Below are 14,721 nucleotides of genomic sequence, written 5' to 3' on the forward strand. Positions count from 1 at the left end.
CAGTTCCAACCCACCAGTGCTCTGTGGGAGAAACATGCGGCAGTCTGCTTCCATGAAGATTACAGCCTCGGAAACCCTACACGGCAGTTCTACTCTGTCCTATAGTGTCACTGTGAGTTAGAATCAACTTGAGGGCAATGGGTTTTGGTTTTTGATATACCTGTGGATGTAATCCTGTTTAGAAATGAGGTTTTCTTGGTTATGAAAATGTGGCCATATCAGTGTAAATATAATCACTTCTGAGCTGTAAAAAGAGCAGATTAGACATAGAGTCACACACACAGGGGGAAACACAGGGGCGGTGTGAGGATTGTCTGCAAGCCAAGGAATCAAGGAGGGCTCAGGACTACCTACAAAGAAGGAATTGACATGACTGTGATTTGGACTCTTAGCCACCAGGATTGCGAGAAAATAAATTTCTCTTCTTTAAAGCCACTCACTTGAGGTATTTCTGTTACAGCAGCACTAGATAACTGAGACAGTACTGAATCTTGCGAAGCACTAAGAAAAATAGGGTAAGATCCCTGAGTGGTGCAAACGGTTTGTGCTGGACTGCTAACCTAAAGGCTGGTGGTTCAACACTACCCAGCAGTGCTGCTGAAGAAGGCCGTTGTGGTCTCCTTTTGTAACGATTACACCTAAGACAACTTTATGAAGCAGTTCTACTCCGTAACACATGGGATTGCCGAGAGTCAGAACCCACTCAAAGGCAAGACGTTTGGTTTTTTATAGGGTAAATAATGAGTCCTTTCCTATAAAATCTAATTTATAGACTTTATAAAGAAGTTCTAAATATTGTGAATCACTTTTTTTTGATGTATGTTATATATTTTGGCCACCTTTCCTCTCCCAGTTTGTCGGACTGTAGTGGCTTGCATGTTGCTGCAATGCTAGAAGCTATGCCACCAGTATTTCAAACACCAGCTGAGTCATCCGTGGTAGATGGGTTTCAGCAGCACTTCCAGACTAAGATAGACTAGGAAGAAGGACCTGGTGATCGACTTCTGAAACAATTGTTCAACGAAAACCTTATTAATAGCAGTGGAACATTGTCTGATATAGTGCTGGAAGACTTGGATCCCATAATCAACACCCACAGATGCAGCAGACAAGAAATCAAATGACGTATTGCGTTTGGCAAATCTGCTGCAAAAGACCTCTTTAAAGTGTCGAAAAGCAAAGATGTCACTTTGAGGACTAAGGTGTGCCTGTCCCAAGGCATGATATTTTCAGTCACCTCATATGTATGTGAAAACTGGATCATGAATAAGGAAGACTGAAGAAGAATTGATGTCTTTGAATTACGGTGTTGGTAAAGATTACTGAATATATCATGGACTGCTGGAAGAATGAACAAGTCTGTCTTAGAGTATAACCAGAGTATTCCCTGGAAGCAAGGATGGGGAGACTTCCTCTCATGTACTTTGGGCATGTTATCAGGAGGGACCAGTCCCTGGAGAAGGACATCATGTTTGGTAAAGTAGAAGGTCAGTGAAAAAGAGCAAGACCCTCAATGAGATTGACACAGTGGCTACAACAATGGGCTCAAGCATAACAACGACTGGTGCAGGGCTGGGCGGTGTTTTGTTGCGTTGTACACAGTATCGCTACGAGTCGGAAGCGACTCAACGGCACCTAATGACAGCAGCAACATATATTTTGGCCCCGGGCCAGGAAAAACACTGAGTTTAAGGGTAACCTTAGAAAGTTCCCTAGATGAATTGAGTTTTAGATGAGATGCGAAAGAGAAGGATGTGAAATGATAGTGATTCTAGTCAAGACCAGTGTTCCCACATGCTCAAAACAACAATGATAAAAAAAAATGGCCTCAGGTCTCCATTTCCTTTCTGAGTGCATGTTGCTCAACATAAGGAAGCTGGCATTAAGACACATTATTTGCAGTTGGAGTTATGTCCCCGGTGTGTGATTCCTTTATTTGCACACCTTCCCGATCTGCACTCTGACATAATTTGCATTCAAATCCTCAACCCCCAGAGCCCTGTGTACATATATAGACACTTGATGGTCCTCCAACTCTGGGTCTGGAGCCTGGAGGAGAAGCAGGTGCTCTCAGGGTACTGCAGGTTACTGGGGTCAATGGCATACTGAGTGGAAGGGCTCAAGGGTCTGATTTGTAATGGCCATTTCTTTGTTCCTGTAATTCCTACTGGAAGACTTCAAAAACAGGGCAGGTAACTCTGGGGGCATTGGTAGATTGAGGTCTCCATTCTAAAAATGGGGTAATTATCTGGATGGCAAAATTCTCCCTAATTCCTTCTGAAAAGACTTTCCAATGTCCCTTGAATTCGTTGTTGTTGTTAGTGGCCATTGAATCAGCCAACTCATGGAGACCACATGCACAACAGGAACAAAATGCTGCCTAGTCCTGTGCCATCCCCATGATTGGCTTTGGGTTGACTCATTGTGGCCCATAGGGTTTTCACTGGTTGATTTTCGGAAGTAGATTGCCAGGTTTTCCTTCCTAGTCCGTCTTAGGCTGGAAGCTCCACTGAAACTTGTTCAGCTTCATAGCAACATACAAGCCTCCGCTGATAGATAGGTGGTGGCCGAGCTTGAGGAGCACTGGCTGTGAGTCAAGCCCAGGTTTCCCACATGGAAGGTAAGAATTTTACCACTGAACCACTTGAATTTGTGCTTCCCTTTAATTACCATAGTCCTCTGGACATTTGATTCTTTTTGCCAGATAATATATAGAGAGAGTCCAATAGCCTCTTGGCTAATTTCTCTTCAGTCCAATCTATCCTAAAATCAGCTGATGATGCAATTGTCCTCAAGTACAGAAACCATCGAGTAAGGAAAGTTGTCTTAGTCTGGAAGCTCTGGTGAAACCTGTTAAGCATCATAGTGACATGCAAGCCTCCACTGACAGACAGGTGTCTTGATTACCTCCATGATCAGGAGTTCCCTATTGCCTACATCAACAGGCCCAAAGTCTTCACTCTGTCATAAAGGTCCCTCACAAACTCCCTCTCACCACAAATAAACACCTCTCTCAACCTCTCTCTTTAATTGCAGCATTTCTCCTTCCTTTGTAATTTTTGCTATCCTAAGTAAAATTCCTTCCTTCCACTTCTTTGGTTTTAGATGAGATATTCCACTGCTCAAAAGCCCCACTCACTTCTCTATCCAGCCACACCTTTCAAGCACAGATTTGACTCCATCTCTTCTGAACACCTTCTTTAATGCATCATTCCTCCCTTCTCCACATTCTTAACCTGCGCTTCACAATTCATATTTTTGTCAGTACCTAACTTGTTCATCTCATCATGCTTAAAGTGTTTTATGTCTAGATTTTGTTCTTCAATTAGATTGCAAGTTCTTAAGGACTGGGCTAATGTTCTCTTCTTTCACTTTTCCCTGCCTCCCACCCTAGCCCTGAAAGCACTCAATATACAATATTGCTATTGAACCTAAGAGTAGATACAGACAGCCACCAATTAATCACCAGGTTATTTTCTAAAAGATTTTCCAGTTGGTTTTTTGGAATTGGAACTATTCCTTAGAAACAAAATGTAAAATGGTGCTTAAGCTTTTTTCAAGATCTCAAAAGTCTATTTGCTTGTGCTACCGTTTTAGTACAGTTATGCTAATCTTATAATGTTAGTATTACATTATTCCTAATAATACTGTAAGCAGCTTGTTAATTCACAGAGTGTACAGTGGTAAAATAACATGAACCCTCTTCAGGTGATAAGTGCTATGGAGGTTAATTACAGGCAGCAGGATAGGAAATAACATGGTGGTCACAGAAGGCTTCTTGGAGGAGGTGATATTTATACTAAGTAATACAGGAAAGAATCATTCATCACGGAGTGAGTGGAAAAATACCTAGACAGAAGAAACAGAGTGTGAACGGCCCTAAAGCAGAAAACAACTTGTCAGGCTTAAGAACCTGGAAGGCTAGTTCAGCTCAAGAATGGAGGTAAGGAAAGACGGTAGCAAGAAATGAGGCTAAAGAGGAGGCAGGGTCCAAGTCTCGCAGGACTGAGAAAAAAAATTTTTGTTTTGAGAGGGGTATAAATTTAACTTAAAGTATTCTGGGAAGCCATTGGAAACCCTGGTGGCATACTGGTTAAGTGCTATGGCTCTTAACCAAGAGGTCAGCAGTTCGAATCCGCCAGGCACTCCTTGGAAACTCTATGGGGCAGTTCTACTCTGTCCAATAGGGTCGACTGTGAGTCGGAATTGACTCGACAGGAGTGGGCTTTGTTTTTTTGGGAAGCCATTAGAGACTTTCAAGCAGGGTTGTAACTTATTTGATTATAAATTGGAATTCAATTATAAATTGAGGAGTCCAGCAGGTCTGTGGGAGAAAGACAATGCAATCTGCTGCCTTAAAGATTAAAACCTGGAAAATCCTATGTGGCAGTTCTACTCTGTCACATGAGATTGCTATGAGTTGAAATTACCTTGATGGCACCCAACAATAACAATATGTTGAACATGGTTTTAAGAATTTGCGGGCCCCTAGATGCCTTGTTACCATGAAACAATGTCCACACGGCGTGGCATGGAGGGATCCTGGAGGCTTGGTGAATGCTTGTTCAGGAGTCCCGGACATGGCAGGAATGGAACAAAATATCCAGACACCTCCTTTTCAGGGAACCAGGCCTGCTCACATGGCCAGACATGGATTCTGCAGGCCTGAGCCGGAGCTGGTGAGTCCTGCTTCAGGCAAGACCCAAAGCTGAGAACCGTGAGTAGAGATGCAATTTGAGCCAGAAAGTTACAGGGAAAGCTGAAGTTCAAACCCCAAATAAACCAAGTCCCAACAACAAGTTGTGAGGTCAGAGGGCAAAGGTCACACAGCTTAGAGGGAGGCAAGAGTAGGTTAGCAACAAAGAGCCCCAAGGAGCTATGGCTTTCTTGGAGGGTGTGGGGGGAGAGGAGTGGTGGCAGATACGTGGTATGGGAGACCACATCTCTTCCTTCCCCAAGAGCAGTGGCAGGGAATGCAGTGACTCAGGCTTTCTCCCACTCTCTTGTCCATGGCAGATACTAATTTGTAATAGGGATTTTTATACCCACTTGATAAGAGGGCTTAGCTCTCTTATATACAGTTTTTCCTGCTATATCCCCACAGCCTAGCAGGTTGCCTGGCACCCAGTTTATAATCAGTACATAGCTTCTGAATGGTTAAGTTTGTTGAAAATTGAAATGAAATTGTATATGGAAAGGGCTTAACCAAAATTGAATCACATATATTGACAGGCTGGTTTAAAGGAACTAATTACTTAATTAGTAAACAGATCTAGCTTGAAACTCTCCATCTATCTCTCAACAAGTGGTCACATTTCTGCTATAATATGATATACACGTTTCTGAAAAACCTTGTGTTTTCAAAATCTCACACCAAAACAACAGCCCTTTTGGGAAAAATAAGATTGAGGCAGACCAATTGACACTTATGCAACTTCATAAACAGAGCATCTTTAAAGTGTTGAAAAGCAAACATGGTACTTTGTGGACTAAGGTGTGCCTGACCCACCCCATGGTGTTTTTAAATTGCCCAATGTGCCTGTGAAAGCTGGACACTGAATAAGGAAAACCCAAGAAGAACTGATGCCTTTGAATGATGGTGTTGGCAAAGAATATTGAATATACCTTGGATTGCCATAAGAAGGAACAATTCTGGAGGAAGTACCGCCAGAGTGCTCCTTAGAAGCGAGGGTGGCAAGACTTCATCTCAAGTATTTTGGACATGTTACCAGGAGGGCCTAGTCCCTGAAGAAGGACATTATACTTTGTAAGTCATGGAAAAAGACGAAGATCCTGGATGAGATGGGTTGACACAGTGGCTGCAGCAATGGGGTCATACATAGCAATGATTTTCATTATGGTGCAGGACGGGGCAGTGTTTTGTTCTGTTGTGCATAGGGTCACTATGAGTAGGAATTGACTTGATGACACCTAAGAATAATATCACAGATTTTATTTAAAAGTCTGGATTGGTTGTACTTTATTCCCACATAACAACAATTTGGTGGCCTGGGTAGTGGCTGCCTCCATTCAGAAGATGGTTCTATCCACGTATATTACCGGCCGGATTCTGCAGGCATTAGGGTTTGTAAGACTGGTTGTACTTTTCATTCTTTGGAGCTCTGTTTATGTGTATTCATAAGTTGGATATTTGTAACCACGGAATACCTGTATTTTATTTATATCCACAGTCCTTTCATGGACTTCTCATTACCCCACAATGCATATTCTTTAATTTAAAAGTGACCCAAATCCATACTAAACAGGTCACAGGTAAGTGAGATAAATGAATGCCAGAAATAGAAAAAGAAATAATGAGTTTTATGGGCAAATCAAACATTACCCTCCTAATTATCAGAGCCAAATGCTTAAGGAGGATCTGTTGATCACCTTTGGGTAGTGAGTATCTTAGTGCATTCTTTTAAATTTAATTTGATTTGATTGCTATGGTTCTTGTGGAAAGAAAAGTGTATACCATGTCAATGTAATTTTATTAGCTGCCTCCCACATAATTGCTTTAAAATAAGCTAATTCTTTCTCTCTACACCTCGGGGTTCTAATATTATTGTAAACATAAATGGAGCACAAGGCCTTTTATTTTTTGTGTCACAACTATTTATTATTTTTGCTGTCCATCTTGTTACTGAGATGAAATCAATACACATTTATGTATTTGGTTTTTATTTTTCAAACCAGATGACAATCTTGTTATATTAATCTAGAAAATGAAATTTGTACCAGGCTACCCCACAATATAATGCTTATGCATAATAAGTTTTGCTTTGAGATTTGGCATTTCTTCACGTGTGATTTCCAAGGTATGTCAGAACCCTCCCCAGCCCCTGCACTACCCCAGTAGACTGAATAGCTAAGAACTCTATGTTTGTGTTTGACCGTGGGAGGGTCTGCATGATGTTTACGCTGCATCTCCAACAGAAAGTTCTTATTCCTTGACATGCATTTGATGGGTATGTGCTCACTGCATCCCATTCAACCCTGTCCTGCTCCAACAATGCTGGACAGCCCTGATTTAAGACCAGTAAGTTAAAAGCAGATTGTTCTAAGAATGACCACCATTCTCTGTTTTATTTTGTTTTTGTTTTTAATAGAAGATGTAAAATCCACAACCTTAAATATAGCTTTTTCAAGCAAACAGTGGAAAATGGAGAGATCATGAACATATACATACATAAAATGTTAATGCAATAGGTTATTTTCTCCTTACGATTTTACTTGCTTAAAAGGTTATTGTTGCACAAGTTGAAGAATGTAATCAATGTCACTAAATTGTACGTGTTGAAGTGGTGTATCTTTGTGTATACTTTCACCAAAATAAAAAAATAAAAAAATATATTATTGACAAGTATGAGCAATCATCTAGCATAAGGTAATTTATTGAATTATAACCAAATGTTAAAAAGGTCATTGTTAATTTAATATCCTACCAGATCTGAAAGCTCAACTTATTGTTTATTTTGGTATCATTGCTAATGAGTTGTTTATCAGTCAGAGAGACACGGGGCATTTTTTGCCCCTGTCCCCTCAACCACTCAGGTGTTTGGTACATTTTTCATGTATTTTAGTTGTTGATTCTCTAGTCAGTCAAAGACCTTGTGATTTTCCACATCACTGTCTTTCTGGTCACAGTGTATTTCCATGGAAAGTCGAGCGATGTCAGAAATAGAAGGGCAAGTGTTTTTCCCAGAAAACAGTCTCTCTCGCCTTTTAAGCACATTTCATTCTCTACTCCTGTTGTTATCTCAAACCATTCCTTATAAATGTTCCTTTTCTTTAAAGCTTTTATCTATGATTTCTCTAGTCAATAGAAAACTACTTTAACACAAATTTTCCTTACCCCAAACAGACACTTATTTTATATTTTTCAGAGCTCCAGATTGGAAGGTTTCTAACAAGGATTTCTATTCTCACCTCGAGTAATTTTATTCATGATTATTAAATAAGTTATTGTACTAATATATGAGCGTTCTTTAATTTTACCTGCAAAAACATTTTAAAGAAATCATTTTTAAGGAAATTTCCACTTAGAAAAGAGATCTGCAAGTGTGTACAGTGTGTGTTCACTACTCTACGTCCTCATAGCCCCATGGCCACGTTATCAATGCAGTGAAGTAACCATGGGCTCTCAATCCTCTGACACTCTGCCCTCTCATGGAAAGAGCACTAGCTTGGAAGTTATGAAAGTTGTCTTGACCTTTATATATAATATGTGGTCTCCCACCTCTTACCACAAATGGTTTGAGACTACTTACAACAATACTGCAACAACATTTTTGCTCTTAGGTGTCATTGAGTTGGCTCTGACTCATGGTGACCTTTATGTATAACAACAAAATGTTGCCCAGTCTTGCACCATCTTCACAATAGTTGACATCTTTGAGTCCATGTTTGTGGCTATTGTGTTAATCTATCTGACTGAAGGTTTCCCTCATTTTTGCTGACCCTCTACTTTACCAACCATGACATCTTTTTCTGGGATTGGTCTTTCTTGATGGTGTGTCCAAAGAAATAAAGCCATAAATTGAAGTTGTAAGCTAAGGCAAACAAAATGAGAACCAGCTATGTGCCAAGCCTAGGGTCAACATAGTTGCTATTGGTGAGCTTGAAGTTCCGAGGATGGAGTTATAGTCCATGCTCTGCCCCTATCATGTTGGTGACCTTGGGCAAGACGCTTCCTCTCTCTAGGCTGATATTTCCTCAGCTGGAACATGCAGGGATTGCATTATTGGATGATTTCTAAGCTGTCATCCAGCTTTCAAATTCTAAGTTTCTATGATTTGGGGCTTTTGTGAATCATCCAGCTAAATATAAAGGAAACTTTGGTTTCAGGGTTGAGGCAGGGTCTTGTAAATCTAATCAGTCATTTTGCTGATGGGTACTGTTGATCAGGATGTAAACAGTGCAAAAGAGTGTGGGCATGTGTAACCCATCCCCACTGTGGGGGTCAAGGGGCCCCCACACTGACCGAGCTTTCATTCTCACAGGCACAGCATGTGCTGTCAAATCCCAAAGAATAATATCTTTTGATTTGCTTTGATCTGCAGCCTCCTTTCAACAACAGAAGTAAACAATTTTTTTAAATTGTGCTTTAAGTGAAAGTTTACAAATCAAGTCAGTCTCGCACATATGAACTTATATACACCTTACTACATACTCCCAATTACTCTCCCTCTAATGAGTTTTTTTTTAATGAGTCAGCCCACTCCCTCCTTCCAGTCTCTCCTTTCATGACCATTTTGCCAGTTTCTAATCCTTTCCACCTTCCCATCTCCCCTCCAGACAGGAGATGCCAACATAGTCTCAAGTGTCCACCTGATCCAAGGAGCTCACTCCTCGTCAGCATCTCTCTCCAACCCATTGTCCAGTCCAATCCATGTCTGAAGAGTTGGCTTCAGGAATGGTTCCTGTCCTGGGCCAACAGAAGGTTTGGGGACCATGACCGCCAGGGTCCTTCTAGTCTCAGTCAGACCATTAAGTCTGGTCTTTTTATGAGAATTTGGGGTCTGCATCTCACTGTTCTCCTGCTCCCTCAGGGGTTCTCTGTTTTGTTCCCTGTCAGGGCAGTCATCGGTTGTGGCTGGGCACCATCTAGTTCTTCTGGTCTCAGGATGATATAGTCTCTAGTTCATGTAGCCCTTTCTGTCTCTTGGGCTCATAACTACCTTGTGACCTTGGTGTTCTTCATTCTCCTTAGAAGCAACCTATTTTTGACATATTTATTTATTCACTTAGATGTGAACATTTGACTTAATTCTTTTAAAGGAAAATTATTGTTTCTATGCAATATATATTTCTACATTACAAAAATAAGCAAAAGAGAAGAATAAAGGCAGAAAGTAAAAACAAAACAAAATGAGCAAACAAAAGCCATGCCAAGTCCCCTAAGCCAGAAATTATCATCACTGATTGCTCAGGTAAAGCTACTTTAAGAGGGAAGAACAGGTCAACTGAAATGTTTTAATAATATGAGTCATATTAGGTTTACTATTTTATTTTTTGTTATTTTAGTAATAGTTAATTGGGTTTTTGGTGAAAGTTTACACAGCAAATTTGTTCCCCATTTGACAATTTCTATACAAATTGTTAAGCGACATTAGTTACATTTTTCACAATGTGTCAACATATGTCAATGCTCTGTTTAATTGCGTTCTGGAGGTTTACTATTTTAGACAACAAGAATTTATTCTAATTTAATAAAAAATAAGTAAACTAATGTGAAACAAAAGGAATTGCTGAGCTTAAAATAAATGCTTGATCCCAAGTATCTGTTGTGGGAGGGGACCTTTGTCCTAGTTTTCCCACACATTCATATTGACTTAACAGAGCTACAGAGACCAAAAAATGTAATGGTGAGCCCAGTCTCATAACTCTATTATTTCCTTTGACTATGGTGTTTAAGTGCAATTGCCATAGTATAATTCCAGTTAAGTTAGAATATTTGAACCAATGGTTCTATGAACACAGATACTATCCAGCCACAAAAAACAAAAAACAAACCTCACTGCTGTCCTGTCGATTCCAATTCACAAGACACTACAGGACAGAGTAGAACTGCCTCACAGGGTTTCCAAGGCTGTAATCTTTATGGAAGCTGGCTGCCCCATCTTTCTACTGAAGAGCGGCTAGTGGGTTCAAACTGACGACCTTTTGGTTAGCAGACGAGCATTTAATCCCTGCACCACCAGGCCTTGAAAACCTATGGCGCAGTTCTGCTCTGCACATGTGGTGTCGCCATGAGTCCAAATCAACTCACAGCAATTAACAACAACAAATAAGTGTATCATTTATCAAGATACTTTGAGTGTGCACACTTAAAATTTTGTAAGAGTGTCCAGTCAAGGCACAGTCAGAGCCAGTCCGTGACTTTCTCTGTGCCTTTGCCTCTCCATTTGAAAATGGAAGCTCCTTGTTAGGGCTTGAATTGTGTCCCCCACAGAGAAATGTTAAAGGCTTAATCATTGTATCTGTGAATGTGACCCAGTTTGGAAACAAGTTTGGAAACAGGGTCTTTGAAGATGTTATCAGTTGGGTTAACATGAGGTCATACTGGAGTAGGGTGGGTCCTAATCCTATATGACTGGTGTCTTCATAAAAGAGAAGAAGACACATAGAGAGACAGGGTGACAGAGGAAGGAAGCTATGTAATGCTGCAGTTGCAAGCCAGGAAACATCTGGAACAACTAACAGCCAGCAAGGAGGCATGGAACAGTTTCTCCCTCAAAGCCTCAGGTGGAATCAACACAGCCAACACCCTGATCTCGGACTCTCAGGCTCCAGAACTGTAAGACAAGGCATTTTTGTTGTCTAAAGCCACCCACGTTGTAGCATTTTGTTACAGCAGCCCTAAAAAAGAATACACTCCTCCCTCTTCTCTGCGCACCCCTCCCTCCCAGAGAAGTAGGGAAGTCCAGAGAGAACACTGTTGCCTTAAAGAGCAAAAATTCCATAAACATTATGCATTTACTGAGGTAATTTAATTCAGATTAAAAAAATTGTTTTACAGCACTTATTTTGTATATATGTTAATGGCCTCCATTTGCTGTGTTTAATTCATGTTTGTGAGCATTCTCCCAAATTCATATTCTGAATTAAATAAAGATGTCAAAAAAAAATGTCCAGGAGAGAATTTTCAGTATACCTGACAGATTCATATTAAATCCCTGCATTTGAATATATGACTGAAGGGGAATAACATAAATGGACTCTGAATTTTTCCCATGTAGCTCATTTACGATTGTACTTCGGCTTGCTAAGAATTTGCCTCTTGTTGGCCATTAGAACACTTACTAGAATATTTATTAGTTATTAGCAAAGAAAGTATGTTTGCGTGTGTGTGTGGGTGTGTGTGCATGCGCTGAAAGAAATGTGACTCTCTAGGTACTTACTACTGGGGCTAGTTTAGATTGTATTAAGCTATACATGGATTAAGGAGCCCTGGTGGCACAGTGGTTAAGGTGATCGACTGCTTGAAACCACCAGCCAGCCGCTCCTCGGGACAAAGATGTAGCAGTCTGCTTCCGTAGAGATTTACCGCCTTGGAAGCCCTATGGGGTCACTATGAGTAGGAAGAGACTCTACAGCACTGGGGTATACATGGATTCAAAAATAACTAAATCTAAGTGGATTTAGGTGAGCCTCAGCTGATGGGCTGACAGAGGCAAAAGTGGAGAGAGCCATATTGCCTAACGTACCTTAGGTTTCTGGAATTCAGAGACTTAATAAATCCAGTCAGCAGAGTTATTTATGCACAACACTGGGGCATTCCTTGAGGTGATAGCTACACAGTCACCCCAGCAGCACTCCAAGCTAAACTACAACTAAATTCCCACCAGACACTAGCCTTTCCTTGGCCTGGGCTATCTTTATACATTATTGTGAAATGCTTTATTGTGCAGTGGTTAAATAAAGTTTGTTGCTTTGCACGCCAGAGGTGACTATATTGTAGAAATGAGTGAAGTATTTCCTGTGCTTTTTTGTAAATTTTCCAGTGCCTCCATGTGTCCATGCATGTATGTGCAGGTGTGTGCACACATGCTGAGGGAAGGAAAGGGAAGAAAATTGGGAAGATTGCCATCAATTATTATTATAAGGTATTCAGAAGTGCAAGTTTTAATTCTATTTGTAGATTTCATTTGTATGGAAAGAATTTTTAGTTATATATTAACAAATATACATAACAAATTTGTATATATAAATTTGGATATTTTCCTCCAAATTCAAATCCCCCTACTCCCTAAAGGAACTTGAACTTGAACCCATCAGAATACAGAGCAGAGGGTAAAATATAATTGGCTTGCTAAACTGTCACACAAAATTCTCTTGCTAACACTTGCAGTATTTTTCTTGGCTTACCAGGCATTTTTCTCTCTAGAAAGTAAACACCAAACAGCTGTCTATGAAATGGGTCAGAGCAAATATATTTGGTCAGGTGCAGGATAAATAATAGATCACTGATTGACTAAAATCATCCTAAACCAAACAAAACAAATCTACAAGCCACACAGACCTAACCTGAAGGCTTTCAAAGGCAACAAACAAAACAAAAAATTTAATAGGTATATGATTTGTTCATATTACTATTAAAGGTACATTTCCTAAAGCTTCATTCTCATGACTATAGATGACCAAAGCACCAACCAACCAGCCAAAAACCTTGGTTCTACAAAATTTCTACAAACTGTTATGTCATAGACCACACAGACCATGGAGATTCTGGAACCCTCGAAATCAGAGGACATAATGGAGTGATGGTTGTCTCAAGAGACAGGAAGAGAATGTTGTTGTTAGGTACTGTACTTTACGTTTTCCAGGGACTGGCCCCTCCTGATAATATGTCCAAAGTACTTGAGACAAAGTCTCGCCATCCTCACTTCTAAGGAGCATTCTGGCTGTACTTCTCCAAGACAGATTTGTTCATTCTTCTGGCAGTCCATGATATATTCAATACTCTTCACCAGCACCATAATTTAAAAGCATCAATTCTTCTTTGGTCTTCCCCATCCATTGTCCAACTTTTACAAGCATAAGAGGTATCTTAGTTATCTAGTGCTGCTATAACAGAAATATCACAAGTGGATGGCTTCCACAAACAGAAGTTTATTCTCACAGGACAGTAGGCTAGAAGTCCAAATCTGGGCATCAGCTCCAGGGGAAGGCTTTCTCTCTCTGTTAGCTCTGGAGGAAGGTCTTTGCATCACTCTTCCCTTGGTCTAGGAGCTTCTCTGCTCAGGGATCCCAGGTCCAAAGGACACACTCTGCTCCTGGCATTACTTTCTCAGTGGTATATGGTCCCCCTGTCTCTCTGCTCTATTCTCTTTTATATCCCAAAAAAGACTGACTTAAAACACAATCTAATCTTGTAGACTAAGTCCTGCCTAATAACTGCCACTAATCCCATTTCATTAACATCATAGAGATGGGATTTACAACACATAGGAAAATCACATCAGATGACGAAATGGTGGACAGTCAAACAATACTGGGAATCATGGCCTAGCCAAGCTGACAAATATTCTGGGAGGACACAAATCAATCCACGACAAGAGGAGACTGAAAATACCATGGCTTGGGTCAGGCATACCTTAGTTCTCAAAATGACATCTTTGCTTTTTAACACTTTAAAGGGGTTAATAACTAAATCCCGTATTCCAGATCATAATTAGTTTTCTTTTAATGACCAGAAAAGAATTTGAGGAAATATGTGAACAGAATGTATGAAGAAATAAAACTTGCAACTTAAAAAGCCAAACAAAATCCATCACCTCCACCAGCAACAAAACACACTTTCCATTCTGGGTCTGCAAAAACAATGAGAAATTCTAACTAACCCAGAGTGTATTGACTTCCGAAGACCTTTGGCTCTTACCTGTTTTATTTCAACTGTATCAGGCCCTTAGCAAAATCCCACAATGTCTTCACAAGAATCAGGTTTTAAGTATTATGACTGAAGACAGAAAGAAGGTCACCATTATGATATAATAACAATAGTCTTTCATGTTTCATGTTTCTGTTTACGTTCTTGAACTCTTCCTTACATGCATTGTATTATTTGCTGTTCACAAATATGCTGTGTATTAGTTCAGCCAGTTTTAACGGTAACATGAGATGAGAAAAATGAGAGTGAACCAGTTAGTAGATTATTTTATTCAAAGTATGACAGAGGACCCAAATCAAACTAGCTTAAGCTAAAATGAGAATTTACTG

The sequence above is a fragment of the Loxodonta africana genome, chromosome 6 (assembly GCF_030014295.1).
Source record: "Loxodonta africana isolate mLoxAfr1 chromosome 6, mLoxAfr1.hap2, whole genome shotgun sequence".
Lineage (NCBI taxonomy): Eukaryota > Metazoa > Chordata > Mammalia > Proboscidea > Elephantidae > Loxodonta > Loxodonta africana.